General features: G+C 38.0%; 1 long non-coding RNA gene across 2 annotated transcripts in view; it reads right to left on the bottom strand.

Annotated features, from left to right (window-relative positions):
• Positions 1–24,785, bottom strand: part of LOC307179674 — a 177,321-nt gene that overhangs the window by 57,245 nt on the left and 95,291 nt on the right. For both annotated transcript variants that reach the window (XR_013825501.1, XR_013825502.1), the window contains exons 6-7: positions 20,359–20,458; positions 10,903–10,992 (exon numbers count right to left, since the gene is read on the bottom strand). This is a non-coding gene — a long non-coding RNA (uncharacterized lncRNA). The remainder of the gene's footprint in view (positions 1–10,902; positions 10,993–20,358; positions 20,459–24,785) is intronic.

The following is a 24,785-nucleotide window of genomic DNA, read 5'->3' on the forward strand; positions in this document are numbered from 1 at the left end:
GTTTTTAGTACATTTTTCCAAATTGTTTCTCTGAAAAGTTGTACCTATTTATCCTCCCACCACAAATTTGAAATATTACTTATGAAAATTTATTCTCTGCCCATTTTATGACTGAGAGTGGAATTATGTCATTCATTTACTCATTCAGTAAACTGAATACTCATTAATGGAACAGTTATTGCATAAACACTGTATATACCCAGATCTGCTCTAGATTCCAGGGAATCAAACAGTCTTATATTTGCTTTATTTTTAATTTTAATAGTAAGTAGCCAGGTTTTTCATGTATGTGTTGATAACTTGTGCTTCTTCTGCTGTGAGAAGAAAACTTGTGTTTTTTCTTTTCTTAAAAGAGTAAGAGTTGGCGTCTCCTATATGAAACCAAAGCATAACACCTGAATTGAAGTTAAGTGCAGGAATATAAAAGAAACACAATTCCAGCTCAGTTAAGCAGTGAAGAGTTGAAGCTGGCTTCACTTATAATTTGTATAAAACACATTTTGGGGGTTTTATTTTACTTTTGTTTTGCATATTGTTTGGACCAAGAAACTTACTTTAAAATGATTACTAGAGTATTATTAATTGAACCCATTTAATGATGGGAACTCTTTACAGAATCCTGAAGAAAAGATCATCTCATGGAGAACCTTGCTCTTTTTGCTTTAGCAATATTTTTCCAGTCAAGGAGATAATCGTCTTAGCGTTGGGCATCCTGTCTTTGGAATTTGTACTTTTCCGACCTCATTCATATACTGCTTGTGAAATCTTTCTTGATTTATATTAATGTTTATCACATGTCTATTTTTTTGCCTAACTCACATAAACTCTTTGGGAAAAATTACGTTATATATGTGTTTTTGTTATCATAGTGCTAAGAGTAAAATAGGCATTCACAAATTGTTGAATAAACTAATTATTCGGAAAGAGAAGTTAGACAGATAAGAGGCAGAGTCTTATAATACCGAACAAAATAGATGTCAGACATCATTTTGCTTCATGAAATTAAAACATACAAAGGCTATGTGATACACTAATCATTTATCTAGTGAATGACAGAGCCAGGCAGTTTGATGCAGGACACAAATCTCTAATGAATAAAGTTCAGTGAAGTTCACTGTTATACATACAAGACAAAAATGATTGAGATTACTGAAATGTCCAGGCAGTGAGCATAATAGACAGTTTCTATTTTTGCAGTTTTTTAAAACCAAATTCATCAGCTTGAAATATTAAAGTAATTATTGACATATATCTAATCATAAAAAGCAAAACTAAATTTATATTTTATTTCTTCTTCATTTTGACTACCCTTACATATGGACCCACAGTCAAAGATTGTGAACCAATGAATATGATAAAATAAGCACCCTGTATTATTCATTAATTATCATAGAGCCATATTTAAGGAAGGATAGGATATTTCTCAATGGTATAAAATTACACTATTTTTTGTTTGTTTTATTTTTAAACACAGGTTCTGGTTACACGGGATTATCTTATTTAAAAATTTATTAAACTTCATGTTTATGATTTATTCAATTTTGTTTTTGTTTTATACTAATAAAATTTTAATAAATTATATAAAAGAAGCTTTTATATCACTTGAACTTCAGTAAAACAATGAGAACCTAAAATGAGTTTATTTCTTTTTTAGTAAAAAATTAAAATGTAGAACAAGCTTGTTTTATTTTCCTATGTTTTTATTGAGTATAATTATCAGATAGTATAGTTGCATAAGTATTAAGTATACAGTTCAATGAAATTTTCTAAACCAAACACACCCATAGATCAAGAAATAAAATATTCCCAACACCTTACAACTTCAAACAGTTCCTTGTGTCCCCTTGTACTATCCTGACTTGAAACTCCAAAAATTGTCTGTTTTTAAGATATATATAATGACATATATATCATTAATACATATTATTTTGTATTTGTTCCCTTTGTCAACAGTATATTAGTGATATAATGCTATTCATCTATTTGTGTGAAGCCATAATTGTTCTTTTCCATTGCTGTGTAGTATTCCTTTATATCATTATACCACACAATGTACTGTCTATTCTACTTCTGGTAGATATTTGGGCTGTTTCCAAATGGTGCTCATGTGAACATTCTTGTACATGTCTTTTGGTGAGGACACACACACACACACACACACACACACACACACACACACACACCTGTTGAGTATATACCTGGGAATGGAACTGCTTAGTCAAAAGCTCCAAAATTATACAAATTTAAAAATAACAGAACTGAAAGCATATTTAGGAATGAGGAAAAATTACTAGGCAATTACAAGATTCAAAATGGTATCCCCAGAGAACAGATTTTCTCAAGTGTATAGCTCAAACTAGCTGGCAAATACCTGTGGCAGCTTATTTTAGCATCACCACTTAGCCCTGGAGGGATATTTACATTTCTACCTGTGCAAGATTGTCTCTATTTAAATAGACTCTGAAGTAGGTCCTATGCTCCCGAAGCAAATTAAAAATGAAATCCAGGAAGAACTGACAGACTGTTCCCTAGAACTCTGAACAGCTCTAATTACATTACAATACGTTTAGATGGTTTAGCGCAAAATAGGCTACCTGTCTTTTGAGAACTGAAACCTGAGTAAAATTTCCCCAAAGTGCTTCTCTTCATGTGCTCAGGGAAGCGTCAACATTACCCATTAATGTTGTAGGAACAACTGTAGGGGTTTTTTTGTACTACTTCATTCACTGTTGTGTTTGACTTCTGTTTTTACATTTGGTAATGTGTACAGTTTCACAATGCTGATTCCGTACCTGAATTTCTGAGCTTTACAATTTAAGTCATCCCCATCATCAATGCCTTCATCTTTGCAGTCACCCAGAGTACAACGTAAGATTCTAATTCATCAGCCACAAGCTGGGCAAAACCCCAATCCTAGAGGATCAGAGAGATGAGAGAAAGGGAGCACCCAAGCAGGAGAGTAATCTGTCAGCTTCCTCAACTCCTGCCAACAGGAACTTCTCTGAGAGGCATGACTAACTAGCTGTCCCCAGCCTGCCTGCAGGAAGCCCACCGCAGTGCCTGTTCTGTGCTACAGTGTGAACAGCAGGAGCCCCGAAGTTCTCCAGATCATCTCGCCCTGCTTCTTTAACATAAGCATCCTGTGTGACTTATCCTGAGAGGAGAGACATACAAATTAGACGGTAATAAACGAGCAGAGCTGTCTCAGGCGGTAATGTATGTGCAAAGGTGTCTGTGGGGATGTCATCGTTACTGCCTAATTTGCGTGGCTTTCTATAATCATTTCCATTTATCTGCTATCTAGTTAAAAGCTACTAGTTTATCCATTTCTACATGGAGATCCATTATAAGAAAGCACTTCTCTTTGTAAAGTAAAATCCATTCTTCCCTGTTCCCTAGAGTGAACGATCAAAGGTTAAATTATTTTCTAGACAGGCGCTCCGCACCGCTGAACAACTCAATCTGTGTTCTTTCATCTCCCCACCTCTCACACACTGTGGGATTCTGTGCTAGTTCATTAGCTGTTTACAGTCAGGGCTCCCCCTTTTCTAGCAGGCTCTACAACTCCAGAATGGTCTTGGTTTGGGCTCCCTTCTCCTCATGACTTCTTTTTCTGTTTATGTTGTAAATTCCAAGTGGGGATAAAAAAGATGGAGACCTCGTTTTTATTTGCAAGCAAAACTGCATTCTGCAATTCTTATTTTTTTTGATGGGGAGGAATTAATGGTAGGTTTTAGAGGCCACTATACTAGAGCTATTTAAATTTAAATTAATTAAAATGAAACAAAATTGGATAGTTTGTTCCTCAGTCACACTGGCCACATTTCAAGTACCCAATTGTAATGGATTCATTGCTACCTAATTGGACAATATGGATTATAGAACATTTCCATTGTCACAGGAAGTTCTACTGGATGGCACTGCTCTGTTCTACTGAAAAGTCAAATCCTTTTAAATAAGAGCATCCTTACAGCCTAGCCTAGTATACTGTAGGAACTTTGTGAAAAAAGTAAACCTACTTTAATAAAAGTTCATTCGCACAGATTCGTGGTTGCCAAGTGGAGGGATGGATTGGGAGTTTGGGGTTAGCAGATGCAAACTATTATATATAGAATGGATAAACAACAAGGTCCTACTGTATAGCACAGGGAACTATATTCAATATGCTGTGATAAACCATAATGGGAAAGAATATAAAAAGAATGTATACGTGTATAACTGAATCATTTTGCTGTACAGCAGAAAATAACACAACACTGTAAATCAACTATACTTCAATTTAAAAATAACTAAAAAAGAAAAAAGAAGTCCATCTGATACATGAATGGCAGAGGAATGGAACTGATGTCCTGGCAATCTGAATTGCAACTCATTGGGATTTTCTAGTTAGGAAACATTCCTTCCACCTATAGAGATCTTGAGAAATTATATGTAATTAGCAAAACAATGTAAGGAAGAAAATAAATGACCTGGTTACTGAGAAATGAGAGATTCATGCCAATAACCATTCAGATACATGCCAATAACTAAATAATACTTCAAGCCAGTGAAATAAGAAATGCCATCAGGAAGCACATGATTAATTGCTGGATGGATTGTAATTGTTATATAAGAAGTCTGAAGAATGAGAGGATGAATGTGTGGGTGATCACTGAAAGAACCAAAGCCCTGTACATCATTTTAGTGTGAATGATGTCATCAACACCTTCCAGTTGTGGTGACAGATGTGGAGGTGATCTGGGTACACCACCATCAGTATCCCTTTCACTAAGCAAGATTTCAGAGATCTTCAGGCTAGACGTCTGAGTCCTTCCCTGCTTCCTGTGTAACTCCCAGTATTGAATACTCTTCCAGAAAGGACCCTTTTTCCTGATGGAGAAATCCCACCTTCTCAAAAGATTATGGTAGCTCAGCCATCCTGCTGGGATCAATGAAACAGTCTTCACCACCTCTGCACTGGGCTCTCTGGTCATCACCACCAGAAGAGCCCAGGCCTAATTCCCAAGGGTCCCATCCTGCAGACATCATGGAGACTGCCCACTCCCATAAAGGATTTAATTAGCTCTGGCAAAGGAAGGAGGGAGGATTAAGGGCTGATTAAAGAGCTTACAGAAAATAGATATGATTAGAATAACCCCCTGGAAACCCAAGGCTGCATGAGACAAATCCTGCTGGGCAGACTGTACTCTACCAGCACCACCGCTCCTGCATGACTTACAGCAAGAGGTCACCCTGGAAAGTTGGCGCCAAGAAGAGGTGCTCCATGTGAAACAATTTAAGGAATGAACAGAAACACACACAATATACCTTTCCTCAAAAAGAAAAATGGAAGTAATTGTTCCCCACCATTTCATGAAGAAACAAAACAGGAAGTGTTTATGAAACATGATGCATGCAAGTTTTTTCTAGGTAATATTTTATTAATTAACATTTATTTACCAAGGTAAGCAACCACTCTAACAAGCTCCCTATTCAAAGTCTAATGTTAGAATCAGAGTTAGCAGAAACTACACAGAAGGCATGGTGTGGTCTCAGCCCCATCTTTAACACCTCTATATACATTTGATATGGCACTAGGGGGCAAGTGAGAATGCTAATTCCTAGGAGGGAGAAAACTTGCCACTTGACAAATTTCTTTCCCAGACTTGATCACAGCCCCCAAAGCATTAGATGCCCAGAAACATTTCGTGCCACCTTAAGTTGTCAAAAGTAGAAGGTAGCAGAGGGCAAAGGAGGGCAGAACTCCAATCAGCTTTGTGAGACCCCTGGCAGCCTGGTTTTTGCTTTAAGGGACCACAGTTCAAATCCAATTAGCTTCTATTACACAGGGCAGGATCTTGATGAGCTTGTAACCTTATCAACAGTCCTCTGGGGAGATGTAGTGAAGTTATTTGAGTATAATTCATCCAGGCAACAAATTGGCCCATCACTCAGCTCACAAATCTGTTGACCAGGCTGCCAAAACAGGAAAGGCATTCCCTTCTGCAGAAAGCTTCCTCTATAACTATGCTAATTGTATGGAAAATCAGAGTCCTTTGGGAGTAAAATAATAATTAAAAAAGTAAAAACAGATGTGATTTTTTAAAGTACCAGGTATTGTTTTTATATATTCTTCCAGCAATTCTGCAAGTTAGCAGTTAGTCACATTTTATACGTGAAGGAGACAAACTCTGAGACGTTAATACAATTTTTAAGTTATACAACCTGTAAATGAAGAAAGTCATGCTCAAATTTAGGTCTTTATTGTTTGAAAGGAGAGGCTCTGTCTATTGAACCACATGGTTCCCTTATCTTCTGCTGTGAAAATGAAGTTGTAAACAATATGAAGTCTAAGAAAGAAACTTCTGGTGTTTATGATGGGAGAAGTTGGTTTGATGGTTTGGGTTTTTCTGAACATGGTTTAATGAATCATCTCCTACTTGCTTGACATTATGTATCTTAAGAAGAAAGTGTCTTAATTTCTGATCACAAGGAAACAGCAAATTCCTCTCTGCCACAAGTTTCAAATTAGGGTTTTTCAATTACTGTGATATTCTGAGAGCCTGGCATGGGCTACAATGGGAACAGGATGTGATTATCACCCCACAGAGCAACATGAGACGGTGCTTAGGGCCAAGAAAAGAATCAAATGCCAGACAGGAAGGCCAGCTGGATCTATCTGAGGGGCAGGAGAGAAAGAAAATTCAGTATTAGGAAACACCAAGGGCTTCCTTGTGAAAATCCTAAGATTATCTGTAACATAATTTTAGGATTATATTACTTGCATCTTGAAGATGCAAGTAACTGGAGGTATTGCATGAGTACAGAATTAAGGAATAAAATACTTATAAGGAATAGTAATTATCATCATAATCATCACCATTCTTCCTCTTCTTCAGAATTTTCACAATATTGATATATTGTATTCCAGCAAGCACACTGCAGTATAGAACTCTGAAGCCAATTTATTCCTTACTAACTAAATTAAAATTTTATTTTCTAAGAACTTTGAGTATGTTTACCCATTTGCTCTTTCTGTTTTCTACTCCAGGGTCTCCTATTAAGGCTGTGCTAATTGTGGGCTAAGTCTCAGCGTGATGTATAAGGTGACTTCCATTCTGACTGGCCTGGTATCTGTTATGATTGTCTGGTACCTTTGCCATATGGTTTGCCAAATATTGCAAACATCTTCCCTTTTCAGTGGTTATTGAATGTTCAACACAGTTACTCCATACCTCTTAATTTTTTTTAAATCTCAGAATTTTTATTTTTTACTCTTGTCTTGGCAATCTGAAAGAAAACTTTGGCTCGATCTTTCTGCAAACTAACTCAAATTTACATATTTCAATGTTTCTAACCTGTGACCCTTCTGCTAGTTAGTTCTATTTATTTTATTGTTGCAGCATCATTTCAGAATTTCATTTCTAATAATTGATTACTGCTTTCACAGCATTTCCACCCTTTCTCCCTCTCCTCTCTCACTCCTTTTCTCTTTCCTTTTCTTCTTATTACATTACCTTCTATCTAAGAATTAAAGGTCCACTTAGTTTATATTTAAAACTTAAATGTAATATAATAATATAATGTAATATATATGTGTAAAATACAATGCAATAACTTAAAATGTTTCTTAACAGGATAACTGTTTCCTTAATGACTATTCCTTGTGTATTAATTTCTAAGCTCTATATTCATAATAATTTTTTTCTCAAACTTTTTGTGAGTGAGGTTGTCTGACCAATTTTTTCTTAAGTCTTTTTAAAATTGAATTTGTTACAATATTGCTTGTTTTTTGTTTTTTGTTTTTTTTTTATGTTCTGGCATTTTGGCTGCAAGGCATGTGAGATCTTAGTTCCCTGACCAGGGATTGAACCCACACCCCCTGCAATGGAAGGTGAACTCTTAACCACTGGACCGCCAGGGAAGTCCCTATGTTTGACCAATTTTTGTCACTAGAGAGAATTTCCTCAACTTTGGGGAAAATCTCAGTTTTTGTGGCGGTCAACAAGGATTCCAGTTATGTGGTCTTTGCCCCTGGCATAATGGAGGGCAGAGTGAGGAGATTTGTGTCAGACAGACTGTCCTTGCAGAATTGGAGAAAGTACATTGCCTTTAGAGGCCAAGTAGGTAAAGTGAATATTCTAAGCTGATTTTTTAAAACTGAAGTTTAGTTGACTTATATTAGTTTCAGGTGTACAACACAGTAATTTCATCTTTTTGTAGTTTATATTCCATATAAAGTTATTATAAAATACTGGCTATATTCCCTGTGCTGTATATTATATCCTTGTAATTTATCTAATACTTTATATCTAGTACTTTATACCTCTTAATCCCCCTCACTCATTTTGCCCCTCCCCTTACCCCTCTCCCCTCTGGCAACCACGAGTCTGTTCTTGGCATCTGTGAGTTTCTTTCTGTTTTGTTTAGTTGTTTCTTTTATTCTTCAGATTCCACATATAAGTGAAAACATACAACATCTGTCTTTCTTTCCCTGATGACCAGTGATGTTGAGCATCTTATATAGTAAGGATTATTGGCTACTGGGGAGAACTGTAAAGTGTATTATGCCCACATTCTTTCAAATTAAAAAAAAAAAGTTTTAACTCTTTTTTTTTTTGGTCAAATGAAAAAGTCTCCTGTATTGATAAGGACTGACCCTCTCTTGTCTCATTTATGAATCCTACTTTGTGGTCTGCGTGGGTTTCCCAGTGTAGGATTTTCCTGTCCCTATAATTTATGCAGGACAATATTCTAATTCTACAGCACTAGAACCTGCTTTGAGAGCCTCCTGGCAGAATTCCTAATTATTTTGTGAGAAGTAAACTTGACTTGTAGTTTTATCCTAAGGGCAATACTGGTACAAATATGAAAATGCATCCTTGACACAATTTCTCAACAACGGCTATTAATTACTGCCTGGGTATGGCAAACTGAAATATTATTTAGTATCTATCCATTTCTGTCTTACCCTAACTGTGGGAGAATTATACTCACCTACCCTAGTAATGTTGGGCTTGGCCACATCTTTGGCTATTGCAAAGATATGTCGCATTGGTACAGAGGCCTTCTAAATGTATCTGCGCTGTTTGCTTATGCTCTTTTACTCCCCCATTCAAGCATGAGAAGAGAATGCCCCAGGCAAATGCTGCTCCTTTAGCCTGGATCTTGGAAAACAAGCATATATAACAGACCTGAACTCCTCCCTCCCCACCCCAAAGCTTAGAAAAAAGCCACTGCAGATCTATGAGCATGAAGTAAATGTATGTTACTGTAAGGCACTGATTGTGTGTACTGTAACAAAGTTAACTAATATGAAATTTGGTACGAGGAATGGGGTGATGCTGTTAAACAACAACAGCAAACACCAATAAAACTAAACTAAAATATATGTCATTGGCTTTAGGGCACAACAGTGAATGGCAAGGAAACTATTATAGAAAGTTGGGGAAAAAAACCAATCCATGCTATTATAGAGACAGACAATTGATTTAACTGCCTGTTGCAGTATCTTTAACGTACTCAAAATATCTGATGAACTCCCGTCTTTGGTTGATGCAGTAGGAAGGGAGAATGTTGGTAGATGAGTTGATTGTTACTGGTAGGGTAAGAAAATGATATTAACTCAAAGGAAAACAAACAAACAAAAAAGGTTTAACCTGTTTGAAATTAGGAGTGAGAAGAAAGAGAGAAAATCTATAAATGTTGTCACTTGCAAGGCTGAATGATACAATTACCTCTCCTGGTCAACCACTCAAAGATCAAATTGAGAACATCTTGACTGAGAAAGATCTAGTGAGATCAAGTTCAACACTGGAGCTGAGAGCAAAGAAATAACAAGGGCATGACAGTAGCATCTTTTAAAGGACCCACAGATTGGATTAATCTGACCCAAGATTATCCTTTCAGCTGGTCAAAATGACTCATAATGGGTTTTTAGACCACGTTCCCACAGACACCCAAGAAACTCAAAGTCATATCAGAAATTCAGAGTCATATTTTGCAAAGAATTCTTGTTAAGGACATTTGCATATGGAGCTGATGAAATAAAATAGGTAAGAATAAGCCAAACCCAACCAAACCAACCAACCAAAAACAAACAAAAACAACAAGATTTGATAAATGCATTTCCAATCTGGACTAAAAGGTACCATGACTCTTTGAGATGTAAAATGACCCTTGGGCACTCAAATTTTAGACCAGAAGAAAGCAGGCTGAGATGATGTTCAGCCACAGTGGACATAATATTCTCTGATGCCCTTTTCAGATGTGTCCAGGGAGAAAAATGAAAACGGAAGAAATTTCCAAGGGCAGAGTCAAGAGCTAATGGAGCAGAACGGAATAATCGTCACTCCCAGGGAGTAAGAATGGTGTCCAGTCAGTGCTCTACCAGCTGAAAGGGGAAACTTGCAAAGTTTGTCCTGCTAGATTTCAGAATTACTGTGGATCAGTGAATACTACGTGCCTCCCATTCTTACCCTTCTGAATATGAATGGTTCTTGTGGTTATCTTGTTCCTGTTCCAACATTGTATGCTGTTTGCTATGAGAGCAGATAACTTGACATTTTAGGTCAGAGGTCTCTGGATCAAGAGGACCTATATCTGGAACCAATAAAAGGACTATCCTGAGGTCCTGGATTTCGAGCCTGATGGCATGTTCGAGTAGAATTTTGGAGTTTCTTTATTGAGGATAAGGTGAATGCATTTTATATTTTGAATCAAGGGACTATTTGTGACTAAAGGGGAAGACTGTGGTAGATTTTATTATTCAACTACTTACACTGTTTTCTTCCTATCCTGTGTGGATTGGAGTATATTTCCCATCCCACTGATTTGAGGCTTGGTCTTGTGACTACCTTTGATAAATGGAATGTGTCCCAGTTCTTAGCACAAGCTTTGGAGGTATCACATGTCTGCACTCACCTTGTTGTGCTCTATTCTTTGGTCATGAAAATAGGACACCCCAGATGGGATGTGCTATGTATTCATACATGATGTGCTCCGGCCTGGGTCCTGGAATTTAAAAGTGTTTAGAGAGGACTTGAACCTGACCCACATACTAAGCTAAGATTCCCTAGCCAACCTTCATATACAAGAGAAAGAAACTGGTGTTAACTGTTGCAAGCCAATGAGATTTGGGATGTGTTTGTTGCCACAGCAAAAGCTGATTAACACACCAGCCTACTAGCCCATGGCCCATTCTTTGAACTGGATTCCAGTAACTAAGTCCTTATTACAAGTTTCTGCCAGGAAGACTCACCTTATTTTGGAGAATCTTCTGTTCATTTGTATATGTTTGTAAGTTCCTCCTTTCTGTTGAATTTTACGTAATATATTTATATCTTTCAGAAATCACTCTTTCAGCCTGGGGGTAGCATTCTTTCATTCTTCCAATGTTACTGTGAGTTTATTCTTATATTTTCATTTATTCTGCCTTTTCAATGGAATTTTAAGAGGAAGGAATAACTTGTAAATTTAGTTGGACCAAGTTCATCTGATTAGATTCTCTTTAATCCCACTGGCATTAAAAATGTGTACCATAAGGAGGTTTGCTAGATTAGGGGGACAACTCTTGTGAAGGTTTACAAGCCTTGATAAAGTGGTATTTTAACTGGAGGCAGTGTCAAAAATACTTGAGAGAATGTATATGTTTTGGGGGGGTGGGGGCACCATGGACCCATAGTATTTCTCTAATAACCCCACAGTAGTCCACGGACCCCAAACAAAAATTCTCTGATACAGATGCTCTAAAATCCAAGTGGTTTGATAGAGTTGATGAAATATGAGATTACAGCCAAATATAATAGGTCCTATGCACTAGTTAAGGCACATGTTTTCACTATGAATTGATGAAACAATTTAAGATATAAAAGAAGAATCCTTAGGAAATTTATCCTGAATAAATTGAGGCCAAAATATGCCAGGAGCTGTAAGAGCCAGAGAGAAGCTCTTGAAGGAGTCTAATAGCATGGAGGACCAGATGCCATTAAGAATTCTTATAAATACACTGCTATTTTTAGTAGCTGTTGCTCCTGAGACCTTTTACTCTAAGCTGTAGATATTCATATTATTCTGCAAGTTTCTCTGCAAATTAGACAACTGCCCACCAGGATTTTCTCTAGGTATTATATAGTTTGGAGCTCATAAAATCACAGGCCGGAAATGGACTTTCTGAATCCATTTAGCATCCTCCATGCCAGCAATTCTATGGCTCTCCCTCTACCTCCTGCCCTGCACTGCAAGGCTAGGAGGAGTTAGTGAGCATGCTTTCAGCTTAGCGTGATTTGACAAGCACTGTCTGATCTGTCCCCAATTTGCATGTACATGGACATCCACATGGCTTGAATTATCATATCATTCTTTCAGAAAACTCTTGGTGAATATTATCAAGTTATTAACTCTATTGCCATGAAAAAAGAAATAAACTGATTCCAAATCTTTTAACCTTCTAGGGTGCAGGGCAGTTATTTAGTTTCTAAATAGAATTATTTTCTTCTAACATCTTAGAGTAAGATTGGCAGCACTGGAACTAGCTTTGTCACCAGTCATGGTACACTAACTGTGGAGACCATTCTCCAAGATGGCCCCAGAGATGGTCCTGCCTCTTAGTGGTCAACTGCTTGGTATAGTCTCCTCTTACATTCTACCAGATTAGGTCTGTGTGAGCAATACAATAAGGAAAAAGTGATGGTATGTCACTTCTGAGATTATAAAAGACATCACAGTTTCTGTTTTGACCGCTCTGTCTCTCTCACTTGCTCTGAGGGAAGCCATATTGTGTTGCAGTGTTTTGGAGAAGCCCACGTGGGAAAGAACTGGTGCCTTTTGCTAATAGTCACGTGGGCATATGAGTGGGCTTGAAAGTCAATTGTGTGGCCTCAGTCAAGTCTTCAGAGACAGCACTCTTGGCCAACAGCTTGCTACAACTTCATGAGAAACTATGAACCAGAATCACCCAGCTAAACCGCGCTCAGATTCCTGGCCCTTAAAAGCTCTGTGAGATAGTAAATATGTGTTGCTTTAAGCTGGTACACTTTGGGATGATTTGTTATGTGACAGATAACTAACACACGAACAAAGCCATGGAACACCTCTGTGTCCACTTTCCTACCTATAAAATAATATGACATACTTTTACCTACCTCACAGAAATAGCTTCTAAATAAAATTATAATAATAAACTGTATTCAGAATACTTAACCATTTAGAAAGAAAAATATTCTTTAAATCTAAATTTTTACCATTCCAAATAGAAGCCTTTTAATTAATTTTTAAATTATCACGTTTGACACCATCATAACATTTGTCTGTTGAAGAAACTTCGCCATTTTTTTTATAGTCAACCAACAAAAATAGTATATGCATTTACCAATGCAATTATATTTTACTTTCTCCCACAGGGGCACAACAAACTTGTGTCTCAGATCTCTTCATATTCAGACTTTAATTACATTTGGTCCTTTGCAAGAAAGAAGAGTATTAATAGGGTACTTTACTTATCACAGGCCTTCATTTCTAGACAACCTTTAGTCCTGATGGGATACCTCAAGACTTAGTGTCAAATTAGTTTTGTTTTTGCCTTGATTGAAGTAAACATTTATAGAATTTAAACACTCTTGAAAGTCAGCTGGAAAGCATCTGAAGACAGATGTTGTTCAGCAGTCAAGTGATAATTTTTCATGAGTCATGACTTGTTCATATAACCTCTCCTAAAAATTCTTTGGTCTATTCCAAGATATTTGGTAATTTCTATAGCTTTTAATTGTTTTGCCTGACATGGGACAGGCAATCTTTTTTTTTAATACACATTTATTTATTTATTTTTGGCTTTGTTGGGTCTTCGTTGCTGCACGGGGTCTTTCTCTAGTTGTGGCAAGCAGGGGCTACTCTTCGTTGCAGTGCGCGGGCTTATTATTGCGGTGGCTTCTCTTGTTGCGGAGCACGGGCTCCAGGCACACGGGCTTCAGTAGTTGTGGCTCGCGGGCTCTAGATCGCAGGCTCAGTAGTTGTGGCACACAGGCTTAGTTGCTCCGCGCCACGTGGGATCTTCCGGACCAGGGCTCGAACCCGTGTCCCCTGCATTAGCAGGCGGATTCTTAACCGCTGTGCCACCAGGGAAGTCCCGGGACAGGCAATCTTTTTGCATGTGTCTCAATGACAAGGGCATAGAGTTTTGCCTACTTGTGAGTATCTTCCCTTTGTTTTTCCTGTCAGGTACACTTTTATATCATGAATTTATGCCATGAAGATCTGTTTCTCTGCTCGTTTGCATATACAATGACTTTTCATTTTAATGCAGCATCACTGGCACATCCAATGTGCCATTTCTCTGAAAACATTTTAAGCTAAATGTAGAAATCCAAATGTAAAACTCAGTAATTCTTCGGTACTATTAGTGCAAATATTACAATAAGATGATCATTAGGTAAATAGATACATTCTATCCTTGTATAAGTTTATAAATACAAACAACAGTTCTATCAAGATGTTCTTCTTTTAAGAATGTTAAAATTTTAATAAAATATGTTGTAAATTGAGGGAGTAATATAGTGACTGCCTACCCCATAAGGAGCACTTTCGCGTAATCCTTTCTTTAAGCTTACCAACAGCCCTTTTGGCTTCCAAATGAGGAGGCACGTTCAGGCACGTAAGAGGTAAGAAAGCCACTCAGAATTTAATTCTCATTTTTCCCCTTCAAATATTGTGCTCATTCTAGCACACACTGCTGCTTCTCAAATGATCTTATTGATTTTACTGTAGTCTTTAGCAGTATCAGTGAGAACAAATTCTGTTTGCTTTCAGCTTGGGAAATGGAAAAGGATCTATACTCCTGCTGCCGTCTGCATAATCACTCTGTAACTGAACTCACACTCTGTGTGCAAGCCTTTCTGGATAAAACTTCACACCTTTTCATTTTAAAAAGCTGTTCTAGCTTTGGTTTCAGAGAGTGGTGAAAAAAGAAATGTCAAAGTGATTACCAGCAGGGAAATCTAAGAGTTTTCTAGAAAATAATTAATTTCACCCACTATAACTCAAAAAAGTATCCAAAATGCTGGTTGTTGATGGAAGATATTGTCTTTGAACATCTTACAGATGAGATGCTGTTGTGCCTAAAAAAAATCTGCACGTGTGAGCCAGGAAGTGCTAGATGTAATGCACTTGCTCATAGAAGCACATGTGTAACAAAGAAAGAACTTTCATTCTGTTGCCTCCATTCCCAGGATTTCTCTCCAGTTACTTAAATAAAATAGGTTTTAATTAAAGGGACTCTCTACAGGGAGACTGCATGATTCGAATAAGGATGAAATTCCACAGAGACACCTTAGCAATTTAGGGTGACATGTCAGCTAGAGTTAAGGAACCATTTTTCCAACCAGTTAGCTGCTGCTTTATTTAACTTTCTGGTCAACCCATACCTATCACAAAATCTAACCGTACATCTACTTTTATATCTTAATTTGCCTGTAGAAAATATGATGGAGCTTTTTCTGAGGATGATTAAAGTTATCATGTGCCTTCCAGATGCAATGAGGGCCTTCTCTAATTTTGGTGTTTAATTTGAAACTTCATGTTAATGTCTCATTTTTTTTAGACTAAAACTTTGTGTGCCTACCTCAAAAATATTGTAGAATTTCCCCCCAAATAAAGAAAATGCCATAAAACAAAATAATTGTATAAATAATTTTGATAGTAAACTGCCAATACTTAAAATAGATCAGACTATAACGTGTTATAATTTGTAGAAGTCAGCTTCTGTACTAGTTGAGGAAATTGAGTTTAGTCTAAGTAATATGTTATTCAACCACATACATTTTTAGAATGATGAACGTACTCTCTGTTGATACCTGCTCCTCTGGTGATTTCGTCAAACCTCATGGCCTTAAATGTCATACGTATGCTACTAGCACCCAAGTTTATATTTCCAGGCTGTACCTCCTCCCTGAACTCCGGACTCAGATGTCCACCTGTCTACTGGGCATCTTCTTTGTGACGTATACTAGGCATCTCAAGTTGATTATATCCAATACGGAGGCCCTGACCTTCCCATCAAAGACCGCCCCTCTCCGTCTGCCCCATTTCACTGAATGGCAATTCATTCTTCTAGTTCTCTGCAACACAAAATGTGCAGTCATCCTTGATGACTCTCTCTCTCCCTCTCATAAGCAAATACTATTAGCTCTACCTGGAAAGTAGATACAAATAGTCCTTACCTCTTACTACCTCCACCGTCCCTACCCTTGTTCATGTCAATATCAAAACAGCCTGAGTGACTGTGTTAAAACCCAAGTCAGCTTATATCCCACCTCTAATCAAAACCTTCCAAAGGCTTCCCCTTCCACCAGAGTAAAAGCCAAAGTCCTGCGGAGGTTATGGAACGTGTACCCATCCTTTCACATCCTTCCCTCCCCCCTCATATTGCTAACCCCTTCTATAGACTCCTGCTATTTATACTTGTACTTACTCTGTTCTGGTCTCACTGGTTTCTTGCAGTGAGTCCTTCAAATGCGCCAGGCAGGGTCCCCTACCACATGCATTTGCCTCATCCTGGAACATTTTTCTCTCAAATACGCATGTGGCTAGCTCCCTGTCTTCAAATCAATGCTCAGATGTCACTTTCTCAGTGGGGCCTTCTCTGACACTCTCTTTAAAATTGCAATCCCAGTTCCAGCTTCCTTATCACCCCTTTCCTGCTTCATTTGCTTCTCTAATTAGAATGAAAGCTTCATAAGGGTAAAAATTGTGTCTGTTTTGCTCAATAATGTATACATAGTACAAAGGACAGTGCATGGCATATAATCTGTATTCAAGAAATAACTGAATAGGTGAATAAATGAGTGAATGCTTTTTGTTAATTTCTAGGAATCAATGAATACATTAAAGCCTTAGAAAAATATCTGAGCAAGATGCCCTCACTTATCATATATACATACATATATATATATATATATATATATATATATATATATATATATATATATATATATATATATGATCATTACCCAATAGGAAATGTTTTTTGGATATGAGTTGCTGTTAATATATTAGTGACTTTTTGGTTACTGAATGATTTAAAGGCTATGGTACCACGTAAACAGTTTTTTCATTCATAAAGTGCCAAAGTCATCTCAGGATCGAATGCCAGTCTGGGCCATATCAAGGTATACTTTCTATCTTTTAAAGAAAATGATCAGGAATTACCTTCTTTGATAGTTATGGTTTAAAAGGATGCTATAGATGGTGGTGGAGAGATGGTAGATATCTGACTGACATTCTCAGTTACAGATTAGAGGAATTATAACTCATATTTTTTAAAAATATGTTTAGTTCTAATAAGGGACAGCTGCAGAAATCCACCGGACACTTCCTTAGAATACTCAAACCCTAGCCCCCACTTAAACCATCTACTCAAGTGATTTTTACTACATCATGTCAGAGCATTTATGCAAGCGGTTAACTTATTTATAAATATAGAAATTTAAGTAATTATGAATAAGTTGTGATGTCTCTTATGGAAGGAGTCTGTTCCATATTTCTCTGAACTTGACAGAGGACTTGAGACTCAGCACTCAAATGATAGCTGATTTGATTGAAAGCCAATCAAAACAAAGAATATGAATATTTACTTGAGAAAACTCTGTCAGTTATTTGTGTATATAAACACAATGTAAAATGTTTCCTTCATTTTATTGGTTTAATGCCATGCTGCATCAGTGCTGTTTTTCAGCATAAATTCCTAGCAGGCAGGACTATTGGCTGCTGAACCTTTCTCTGAACAGAAATATGTGCAAAGCGAAGTTTAATAAATGCCATTAGACAATGACTGTCTGTGTTTAATATTTATTGAGCACCAACCGGGACCTTGAGACCTTGGTCCAGGATGAAAAGCTTTTAAGAAGTCTATACCTAATTAAGAAAAACATGGTCCCTGCTCACAAGAAGCTTATCTGCTAAAACAGACAACAGTGGTGTGAGTGCACAGAGAAAATTAATTTTTTTACCTAAGTGCAGCAAACCACCACCACCTTTATGAAACTGCAGGATTTATCTCCTTCTCTCTTAAACTTGTTTTCTTTGTGAGGGCCTCATGTTAAATGCCTGGCAAAGAATGAAGGCAGAGGAGGCTGGAAAAAGGACAGGGGAATGAGGCAATGAAGAAAAGGGATGGTAACAGATGGTGAGGCAGTAGGCTATATGGCCTGAGGGAAGGAGCAGTTGCAGAAGAAATTCCTGTAGAAGAATTCCTGTAGCTGGTTGCTGTGTTTTCTGTATTTTAAAATAAGTATAATGTACCATCATCATCATGATTAATTAATATGTAAGTTCAGGTTGCAAAAGAGACCAAACAGGAATGAATCAAACATTTTTTTTTCTTTTATGCATGCTAAAAAGCACAGCTGTGACAGAGGGCAGGACTGGTATGGATTTAAAACATATCACAGTTTATTAGGAATGATTTCATAATGCATCCGTATTTATACTACCAGAGATTAGAGAACTGAGAATAAACTGGGAAATAATAACAAACTATGGTTCCGTTTATACTTCCAAAGCACAAATTATTATCTGTTAGTTTATTTTTGTTCCATATCTTAAATATAACAGGGTCAGCACAGGAAAGTTTTGCTTATGTGTGGAAGATACGTCTAGTTGTATAATAAAAATGTTTGATACAGGAAATTTTTCGATTCAATCAAGAAAATAAATTTAGTCCCCCAATTTACACGTGCCAAAAGTTATCTTTTGCCACATCAACTGGTATTTGATTTTTGTGTGATAACTGCATTCCTGGTTTCCCAGTTCAGGATGACAGTGAATGTAGGGAGATAAGATGAAGAGTGAAAATCCAAAGGAAAGGCTGGAAGTGAAGTTTGGGAGAAACCAAACAGATGTTAACCTCCCAAATTGCAGAGAAATAAGAGGCAGAGACAACAATCGTTTTTCAAGGAGAAGGAAAATATCAAGATAGAGATGGTGGAAACTAGCAAAGGAAGCAAACACACAGTCATGTTCCTGAAGCCAGTGATTCTTGGGCAGAGTTGCTCTTAGATTAAAATCATAAAAGGCACTGCAATTCAGCTCATACCTACCCACAGGAACACGCGTGTGTGCGCGTGCACACACACACACAACATCCCTCACACAGTCTCACTTACACTGAGTCAATTAAAGAAAATAATATCCGAATAAAGTTGAGGAAAAACCACCCATCCAAGTATATTCAACAAAATGACATTCTTTTGCCACAAAAATTCCTTGGGAGGATGAAAACCCTTTCATCACGTGCCTGAATTCTCTGTTGCTGGTCCCTTTGTTAACTGTTTCCTATTTCTAATCACTTTACTTTGCCATCAAATTCTATTGTTTCAAGGTCTTTCTCAAAAGCCACCTCTATGGTGGCTTATCTGATTCATCCGAACAGATGTGATTTCTCCTTTGACCCCTCAATATTTTGTTTCAATGATTCATATGAAATGTATTATATCCCACTGTACATTGTTATTATTTTTCTATTTGTTCACTCTTCAATAGAATAGAAGATCTTTAAAGTAGGGCTTATTCATCATCGTGAATCCTGAACTGTTTATCATCAAATACCTGCATCTAGTCAGGAGTCAGTAAAATTTTGTTGTGACATTTGTAAATGTGGAGGAAAAGACTTGGCTTTAAACGCACACCTGGAAGATCATGTGTACCATCATCCTATCTCTTACCTGTGTCTAGATTCATCCACTTGATAATCCTTAGGTACCCACTGTAGTGAAGGCCCTCAGCTATTACTAATAATCTATAGAATAGGACTAGTAAGATATTTTGGATACGTTATGGACCAGGAGATAAAAATAAATACTTCTCTATACATTTTGATACTTAAGCAAATATATTACTGTAGAAACGTCTAACTTTTCTCTTTGGGAAAAAAAGCATTCACAGTAAGGATCAAGATATATAATTCCATTTGAATTTCATGTACGTCCTAGAACTGTCTTTTTCAAATTCACCTTTTCTCCTGCGATACATCTATGTTGTGGATCTGATTGCTCACTCTCATTTCAGGCTGACACGGGCTTGAATCATCTCAAAATATTTATTAAGCTTTCAATTTGTGCCAGTCCCTACAAGGTGTACAGAAATGAATCAGACACAAATGTTATTCCTGAAGGCTTCCTAAGGTGGTAGGGGCTCAAGTCTGCTTGAAGAAAGAGTTAAGTGCCATGAAAGTTGCAAGAGGATGGGGGGAGAAGGTGGAGGAGGCATTTGCCTTGAGTCCTGAAGGATGGGTACACTTTTATAAGAGAAGGGGAAAGAATGGTCCATTGAGGAAGTAGCAGCTGTCATAGGCAAAGGACTCTCATATTTGTCTCCCAGGCAGAAACATACCTGAATGTGTCCAGGAGGATGCCTGCTCTCTAAAACTGGGTCCACGTCATCTTTCCTCCATGGAAGGTGGATTATAAATTTCTTCATCGACTTCATTCTCCTGTCAAAGGGGACACTTTATTTTTTATTAATTTTTATTGAAGTATAGTTGCTTTTACGATGTTGTGTTAGTTTGTGCTGTGCAGCAAAGTGAATCAGTTATACATATACCTCCTCTTTTATAGATTTCCTTCCCATTTAGTCACCACAGAGCACTGAGTGGAGTTCCCCGTGCTATACAGTAGTTTCTCATTAGTTATCTATTTTATACATAGTAGTGTATACATGACAACAAAGGGGCATTTTAAATGTTAACTAAATCCATGACTACAGAGTAACTGGAACTCTTAGAGGACAAAAAAGTGCAAGATAAATCCAGTAAGGTGAGGTGATCTTTCTGTCTCTAACCTCTCCAATCTTTTCAGCCTTTTAGCAGTAAAGATGTAGAATTTTTTTTTTCTTTCTTGGGGAAGGGGTGGGAGGTGTGAAGCAATAAAAACCTATTCTGTGTTGCTCTGGGAAGTCTCTGTTCAGTGGTTAGTAGCACATGGCTGGCACCTGAGATTGAGGGTTTGGGGAGTTAACCAGAGTGCACTAAAGCTTGGAGGAAAGGCTCCCTTGGGGAATTAGATGCTTTAGTGGGACAATGAAATTTCATCGACTGAGAAGGGATAAACAAAACCTTTTACCAAAGGTTCTGGGAAGTGGAAAGAGCACTTGGGAGAACTGTGATGCAGGGGAAGATACTGTATAATGTGTCACAGAAGGGAGCAGCTCTCTCCTTTCTGCTATGGTCTGCCTGAACCCAGACCAAGTGCCTACACCCAAACCCTGGTCTGGAGGACCCTACTCTTCCTGTCTGGTGTCCCCTCTCTTCTGTTAAGACTCTGGGCTGGCACCTCTACTGTCACGGCTACTTAAGGCTTCGAGCTGCTAGAGCACCTCCTATGGTGCAATGGTACTGACACTGAGCAGGGCCCTGTGGGGCTCCTGGGCACAAAAGCCTTTCTGCGTCCCCGTTTCTTGATTGCGGGAAATAGGCTTCATTCAGCCTCCGGGATCTTTCCTCAGTTACAAGGAGCAGGTTCAAACAGTTGCTAATTAGGGAAGGGAGGGGATGCAGATACAAGGGAGGAAGAGTCAAGAAACAATAGTGCAGCCTTGGGGCAGGGTCCTGGTTCCCCCTCAAGGGATACACACAATATCTTGAGCTGTTTTGCAGATACTGAATCTCCCACCAGGTGGGAGAAGTTAACTGTGTGCTGCCCACAAACACAGAGACCCCAGATGGGTTGGAACCAGGTTGAGGATGCCGACTCCCACTTACCTCACCACCAGCCAATCAGAAGAACGTCCACGAGCTGATCACGCCCTCTTTGAACCGTTACTATAAAACTCCTCACTACCCTCTCCAGGTCAGGACACAGTTTTGAGGGCATTAGCCTGCTGTGGCCCCTTTTACCTGGCAAAGCAATAAGCTATTCTTTCCTACTTCATCCAAAACTCTTGTCTCTGAAAATTAATTCAGTGTCAGGGTACAGAGGCTGGATTCGGCTTCATGAGCAAGTTAAATCCACAGAAAATTATTTGTGTGACTATTTCCTTAGTTATTCCCAGGATGGTTATTTAGTAGATGTATTCTAGTTAGTAGATGTATTCTAGGTGCATAGGAGAGAAGTTAATTCATTACATTCAAGGATGCCTTAAGTCATGAGGTCTTAAGTTTTTCCTGGACCCTGAGGAAGTCTCCCCTGGGTGCTAACAGTGCCATAAAGTGGAAAGATCCCAAATCCCAGAGTCGCTACTTGGCAGGGAATTGCCAGGTTTCACACTTAACTTCACAGAAGGGAAAAGTAAGCTACTTTCGCGCACACTCTTTAAGACTTGGGAGTTTGAGTATTTAACAGAATAGCCTAGCCTACTGGATAATTCATCTCCCAACCAGCTTTATCAGTAGGAGTATTTCTCCTCTCTTCTTCAAAGTATGCCCACCATTAAAGTGTGCCTGTTGTGAGATAAACTAGAGCCCGTGCTCTGCAACAAGAGAAGCCACCACAATGAGAAGCCCGTGCACCACAACAAAGAGTAGCTCCTGCTTGCCGCAAGTAGAGAAAGCCTGTGTGCAGCAACAAAGACCCAACGCAGCCAAAAAAAAGTGCCTATTGTTCCAAGAAACCGTGAGTTTTTTCAATTTTTTTTTTTAATATTCATTCATTTATTTGGCTGTGCCAGGTCTTAGCTGCGGTGTGGCATGTGGGACCGTTAGTTGAGGCATACGGGATCTAGTTCCTTGACCAGGGATCAAACCTAGGCTCCCTGCATTGGAAGCACACTCTTAACCACTGGACCACCAGGCAAGTCCCCAATTGTTTTAGTGGTTATGAGAAATAGGGTGAGACTGTTATGACTCTGATACATAGACTAGGTTAAAGTCTAACTCTAAAAGGAGGTGAATTTTATGGTTTGAATCTGGTGTGGGTGGGAGAGGGCAATGTAGACTGCAGTGTTTTATAGACCCAAAGGTTTCCTAAACTCTGCCGGTCAGCTTATATTAGCAGGAAAAGCAAGGAAGAGGGAGAAGAGGGGTCAATGTACCTTACCTTCCAGAAGCTGCTTCAAAGTCCTGTCTTCTCTGGGAGGGAAGTTAGGCTAAAGATCTCTAAAATTTCTGATAAGTTTAAAACTCCGATAGTTAAGAAACAGAAGAGATACTGACAATGGTAATGCAGCATTTGCTTATGCTCCATCGCCTCAAGCCTTGTGGCCTGGACTGAGTGATGTAACATTTAATGAAGCCTAGGCATTCTTCTCTCATTGTCTGCTTTCAGGATGGGTGGGTGCCGGGGTTGGAACAGAGCCCCACTCTACAAAGAGAGGATGACTACTGCCTCATTGTTTCATGTGTTCCCAACTAACCTATACCCTACTTGAGCAGAATTCAATTTTATATTCCTTTTTTACCCGCTTACCATCCCTACCCAGTCGTACCTAGGAAAGCTTTCAGTATTTAATAGGTGCTGAGATTGATTTATTGGTCTCCACAAGTGACGAACTGCATGCTCTCATTATGTGAGTCACATTTATGAATTGTTAGAAAAATAATGACTAATTGTATTTTTGAAGACTAACATGAAACGTGGTGCTCTTGATTTAAAGACATTTATACAAAACTTTATTATGAAGGCAGTCTTTATTATGTGAGCAATCATGCACGGCTTAAAGCCTCCAAGTTATAATAACAAGAACATTAGGTTTATAGCATGAATATTAAAATATGTGAATTCTTTCATAATGCAAAGTAGTAAACACTTTTGAATTTAACTCTTTTCTTCTTACTCCCCCCAACTTCATTTGAATAAATTGTCACTTTAAATGTTTGTCTATAGTGGTGATCATTTTGTAAAGTGTAGAAATATTGAGTCACTTTGTTGTGTACCTGGAACTAACACAGTACTGTAGGTCAATTATACTTCAATAATGAAAAAAATGTTTGTCTATAATATTTTCCTTTTAGTACTACAGCTCCATATAGGGAGTGTGTCATCATTTCAGACTTGTGTAGTATACATATGGTATCATTCTTCCCTGGAGTTTTAATATAAATAGTATTTATTGAAATAAATGTGAATTTTCAATCACAAACATTGATTGGATATCTTTCATTTTTCAGGAAATGTGTCAAACACTTTTGGCCATGAGAAAACATAAGGAAATAGGAAATTCATATTAAGATACAAGAGCAATTGGGGGAAAGAAGATTGCTAGTTCTTAAAGAAAGAAATTTTTCAAGAGTTGTTTTGTAAGTTAATGCATGGACCATTCAGCTCCCTTCAGTATGGCATGGGGTAAGTCCTAATTTCCATTCTGAAGGGCCCCTCCATCTGTAATTTCTCAATCAGGGTAGATGACTGGTTAACTTAGGTGATTAGAGAACACAGGCCCAGGGGTTTGTGGCTTCAGAGTTGACCTTGTTGCCAACTTCACTCATTTCAGTGATACAAAATATGCCCATCCCCTGTCCCCTAAGCCTACAGCAGTGCCACTCAAAGTGTGTTGGGTTTTTTTTCGGGGGGGGGGAGGGGAGAGCACTAATGGTCCATGGTACATAAAGAAAGTGACAGTAAGCATTGAGAAAGCACTTAGAAATTTTTATAGCAATTTACAGAGTAACTGCATGCATGTTGAATCTAATGGTAATTTAAGAATTTGAGTTCCAGTCTGGATATCTTTTAACTTCATTTTTCTACTGATTTTTAGTGTAGTTTATAAAAGTATTTGCTCACAATATGTTATAAAACAAAATAAACCTCTGACCATAGATAGTACGAGAAGAACTGGCATGAGATACATTGTCCTGGGTATAAGCACGTGCCTTAGAGGTAGAGTTC

The sequence above is a fragment of the Stenella coeruleoalba genome (genome assembly GCF_951394435.1).
Source record: "Stenella coeruleoalba genome assembly, chromosome: 21".
Classification (NCBI taxonomy): domain Eukaryota; kingdom Metazoa; phylum Chordata; class Mammalia; order Artiodactyla; family Delphinidae; genus Stenella; species Stenella coeruleoalba.